Source organism: Amphiura filiformis, chromosome 1, assembly GCF_039555335.1.
Source record: "Amphiura filiformis chromosome 1, Afil_fr2py, whole genome shotgun sequence".
Taxonomy (NCBI): Eukaryota; Metazoa; Echinodermata; class Ophiuroidea; order Amphilepidida; family Amphiuridae; genus Amphiura; species Amphiura filiformis.
In genome coordinates, this window is record NC_092628.1 from 96,563,247 (window position 1) to 96,569,246 (window position 6,000).

Here is a 6,000-nt window from a genome sequence, read left to right on the forward strand (position 1 = left end):
TACAGCGATCAATGGTTATTAAGCAAGCATTGTGGCACGTAAAACCCACCATTGTCTTCCGCACTGACTTCAAATCGATACAAATAGCTGCAACTTTTAAATTCGAGTATTTTTCTTTAAAAACACTCCTGTGATGTTAATATTGAATGAAATTGGACAAATGGGATATCAAAATGCGCGTAAATAAAGCATCTTTCTTTCTATGTTGAAATAGTGTGAAAACAAATAGTGTGAAAACAATTCCGGGTATTTTTTAGAAAAATATTTAATTCGATTACAGTTCTTATCTGTTCTAATCTTTTCTGTGCTAAAAAGCATTTTTTTAGTGATGTGGCCTTTTTGTCATTTTACTATGTTTTTAATATTTTTCCATGTCAGCTGCAATAATTTTTTTATAAGCCATTTGAAGTGACTATTATTGTATTTTATGGTTACTTCAATTTGCCTACTTATGTGTTCTTTGTAGATATATGAACATATCTTCTCCCATTTCCGCGATCCTGGATCCTTATTTCATTTATATTAGCACAAACGAGAAAAGAGATTAAAACGCATTTTTTTACCCGCAAGATAAGACCATAGGTTACAATTATTAGAAAGGGCTACCACACGGTTGTTTGATAGCATGTAAAACTACGTCATTTAAAGACAAGTGGTAGATACTGGTATGATGGCATTAAAACGTCTGAAAAAGAGTAACAAATAGCAACGAAATTTTCAAAAACCTTTTTATCATGAAATGTTAGAAATACTAAAGCAACTTATATTATTTGGCTAAATTAAATTTTAAATTCATGTAAATAGCGCCCTCAATTTTCACACAAATATACAGTTTATAGAATAAAAAATACCACAAGAAAACAGAATCAGATGAATAAGTTGGAAAAGAAAGGAAACCCCTTTTTAAAAGACCTGGAAATATACGAGTATGTACATATTAATTTAATAGTTGTTGGTATTGTCCAGGTCTAGAATTGAATGTTATATAATGTTTTGCTAGAAAATTTAATAAATAATCACATGAAACAACCGTGACCATCTGCAGAAGCTGAGATATGAGGATGGGGCAGAACTTGTTTGAATGACCCTCGTATAATATATGATGTTTTCAATTTATACTTTATTTGTATAAAAAATATATATTGCTGCTAAATTGTCAGTTTTAGTTAATGCCAATTAAGAAATTTTTCAGTTAGATACAACTTTAAACTTCCCTTTTTCAGCTTTTTGATTTTTTTTGCTTAAAACTTCCTTTTTTTATCAGCTTTATAGTAAATGGTTACTTCAAAGCCATTGGCAAGACACAAAGAAATAAAAATAAGCATGCGTGAGTGTATGCATGACAGGCTCTTTGTTCGTACTTCATTGTACGTTGTTCGTACTTCATTCGTACTTCATTGAAATATATCAAACAAAACTTACGAAGTGCAAATTAATTCTCATTACCGACTTCAGTTTTATAATCTTTATAATCATATCATACAATTCCTTGAAAACATACTGCGCAAACATGATCTCCGGCACCATATGTATACGTGAGTGAAAGCATGGCATGCCCAATTTCAAGATATTCTATAAACATGGATAACGCATTATTCCTTTTTGTGCCGAAATGATTAATACTATTTGTAGGTTAATGAACGCGTATTAGTTATTGGTAGAGAAATTAGACCAAAATAATGCACGCACGCTGATGTTGATGCGTTTAATGCACGAGCCCGAAAGGGGGAGTGCATTAGACGCATCAGCGCATGTGCACTATTTTTTTCTAATACTCACGAGCAACAAGTAATATGCGTCCATTTTTTTCTACACCAAGATGTTAAGTATTGATTGACAAGAATTTTTTTTCATTTAGGTTTATTTACGTGACTGGTCTCCTGCTGATGATAGTTTCAAGCCCAGCAACATCGTACTTATTGTTTCCAGCGATGACGTGTATTGTAGTTGGAGGTACTTCACTTCAAGTCACTGTTCTGCAGGTACAATATAAATTGTCTTACACAAGTTTGACTTCGTACCCGCGCAGTAAAACGGAACCCAACTTTTACACACTTTTCCCTCATGCTTATCTATTACAATGGTTATATTTTTACATACATACATACCATTTTTGTAATGCGCAGGTACACGTATACATTATACATACAACCTGCGAGACGTAAAACCGTCTGGGTCCTCGGGGTGCAAAACGAGTACCGTGCCGCTACTGTAACTGGGGGATGGGGGCATTTGGCGAAAATGGTCCAAAATGGGCTAACAAGTACAACAAATGGCCTTAAAATCTTAAATATGAGAGCGGTCAGCATCGGTGGGGGGGGGGGGGACTTCTCACCGGGGGTAGCTGTCCCCTTACCCCTGTCTACGCGGCCCTCATCAAGTTTGTCCTAAAAACAGTCTTAAAAGACACAAGAAAGTATACAGTTTAACAGTTTAACTTCTCCGGTTGATTATTCCATCAAAGGTGTTTTTCCGAAGATTTTTTAGTCCGTATTTATTCCATGTAAAGAAGTTATTATTTTATTCACATGTTTCATATCCTTTCTTTTCATATAATAGTTTTATTCAATGGCTTTAGCAGTCATTTCAAAGCGTCAGTGTTTAAAGATAAAATCTTCATTTTACAGGTGTTTGATATACGCTTACTCTACAAGGTATTTACTATAATTATTTTACAGACTGGTCATTTATTCGCGAAACACAGGTCTACTGTGACGGCAGTAGTTACAGGATCTTACGACGGATCAGCTGTTGTCATGCTAATTATCAAAGTAAGGGCAAGAAAAACTACAAATTAATTTATTAAAAATTAATTGATCCAACCATTGATAATTCACTATTAGTAAGGTAGCTCATTTAGCTTTGTCCTGGGGCGATATGTGTACGATATGGATGGCACTTTCTATTCTTTCTTCCGTACCCTGAGGGTTCCATGTTTAGTTTTTACCATTATCTATACTGTGCAATCAACAATTTGTGAATACTCTCAATCATCTGGGAATCATACAATGAGAGAATAAATTTAATCTATTCAACCAGATTAACGTACCTTGGAGCAACCAACGTTGCGGCCAGTTCCACTGACCTTCAGCTGGGTTGTGATGTTATACACCTAGAGGACGTCAAAGTCCTCGACCGCGAAGCACGGTGGTACGAACGGGGAGTAAAAGAAGCCATCTGGGTGCGAGCAGAACAACCATCCCTCAACCGTGGTGGAGGACTCAGAAACAACCTCTCACACGCCTGGGACAGACCCATCAGAACTCTACCTCGCCAAATGACGTCACAGGGTGACGTCATCGGGTCTCAAGGTGTATAAAATCACAACCCAGCTGAAGGTCAGTGGAACTGGCCGCAACGTTGGTTGCTCCAAGGTACGTTAATCTGATTGAATAGATTAAATTTATTCTCTCACTACAATCAACAATGTTCAATAGGGAAATTTTTCGAACGTTTACAATCATGGAAGAAAGTCCATTTTCTAGAAGCAGGAGAAAACCTGCGGTAGCGAGCATGCACTGGAAACCAATATATAATAGCCGACACTCAGAAAATATATCCAGAAAAATACAGGACTAATATTTTTGAATTAATAAGTATTTTCCTGTTTTGTCAAATGAAATATAACTTAATACTAATCCTTTATTATTTGATATTGAGAGCAACCTCATGCAAAAAGCACCAAGCAAGCATTTTAGCCAAACAAGAAACTTACGAGAAAACAGCAACCAAAAAAAGAACAGGCAGGATTAAGAATGAGCAGAACCATAAGGCTGCGATCACATAGAAAGTATACTGTATACGGTATTCGATATACGCTCATTCGATCAGGCTGAGTTCACACAAGAGTATACTATGTGAACTCAGCCTGATCGAATGAGCGTATATCGTATAGCGAATACCGTATACCGTATACCATATACCGTATGTGATCGCAGCCTACTGAAAATTTGCAGTTACATAGCATATATTTATAGAAAATGTGAATATCTTTCTTCTTCACGGTTCTTTCTAAGATATTTTTATTCAATTTTCACACTCATATCAAAGCATATAATAATAACGAAAATGAATGAAATATGCAAAAATGTTTGGAAAAAGAATAATTATAAGCTACTTCATGTTTTCAAACAATATTGTTTGTACTCAACAGTTTGCGTACGACGCTGGTGTTCCAGTGCGAACATCCTTTACCATTCTCGTTTGCGGCACCGTTATTAGCTTGATCATGACATTCTATTTACTACCCGATGGTAAAATACCATGGCCATTGCCACCTAATTATAAAAGCAGCATCAGTTGTGTCCCCAGCGAAGACGACGAAACAAAGGAAAAAGATATATCTGTGCAATATGAAGATACAAATCAAGAAATAAACGAAGAAGGTATTGATATTTTTTATACCGAACATAAAATATAATAATACAATTGTCATACATTTTCATCGCAATGATAGAAATGTTATGTTGAAAATCGGGATTTGATTCCGGGAACCTAAGTAGTATATTTCCAAATAGGAAAAAGTTCCGTTTAATAACTACATCACTTCTGTCGAAATCATGGTCAAAATTGAAAACGAAGATAAAACAAAATGTCATGTGTCTTATACAGGGTGTATCAAAATGATTGGATTGAAAAGCCTGCCTACACTGCAGCAAATATTTTAATCAATATTGAGTAAAAAGGTCACAACTAAACAGTTGAGTGAGTAAAAAATTACTCAACATTGATCTCATATAGGTCACAACTCAACAAATGAGTAAAATATTACTCAACATTGAGCTAATATTGATAAATATTAACCAACATTGAGGGTATTATCTATTAAAATGAGCTTAATGTTGGGTATTATTTACTCAATTTGAGTAATGTTTTACTCATTTTGTTGAGTTGTGACCTTTTTACTCAAGTTGAGTAAAATATTTCTAAGAGTGTATTCAAAATACAACATTGGATACTCTTGAAATGTCCAGAATGTATAGTTTATGACTTTTCAATTAATCTATAAAATTATTTGGATCTTATGTTGCCTTTTGACGTATTAGACTCATAAGATATCATTATAATTATTCCACAACCTGCTCGTATCATAGATTTCAAAACGGACTGTAGTAACGTATTTCTACACCATTATGTAAAATACAACATCCGAACGCTGAATTTGTTGAGACAGAAAGAATTGGCTACGATTAAAAAATAGGCTACACTAACGTTGTCAAACGAAAATAAACCTTCTTTCAGACAATAGATTTGCTGAAAGGTGTCAAGAGGAAGATTTTCCTACAATCAAGTCGTGTTTACTCTGCCCGTCTTTCATGATGCTAATGTTTTGGTTCGGTATGCTTGAACTGCGACTCGGTACCTATTCAGGAGTTTTCAACCCTTTATTCGTGGAATTGACACGTGGAAATCAACAACTAGGTAAGAAAAATGACAAAAGGTAAAAGTTTTGCATACAACTGCATGGCGCAGTGGTTATGGTACTTGCCTCTGGTGAATGAGGTTGTGCATTCATCCCTGATGATGGTATTCTGCTGGTATATTGGCCTATAAAAATTTCTAATACAATTTGTAATATCTATAGATTATTCAGACTCCGCACTTCAAATGCTACTTTTAGAACCGTGTACGTTAAAATGACGGTCCCATGTGCAGAGAGTAATACATGTACCTCCCAATCCGGTTCAAACTCTGAATCTGAAGCAATGCGTCGGTACTGGCAACCGTCTTTTTATAAACTTGGGCTGCATAGCCTGAAGCAAATTCAAATGACATACGTATTTCAAAACTGGTCATACCGTGGTTAACTTAACTGCCATGACTGATTATTAGTCGTATTCTTATTACTTTTCTTGTCCTTTACTTTCTCAAATTACTAACAGTGGACCACTACACAACGGTGTTTGGTTTCATTCAGTTTGGGTCAATGTTTTTTGCACCACTTGGCGGTTTGATTCTAGATAGAAATAAAGGTAACAACATATTATTTGTTTTATTTGG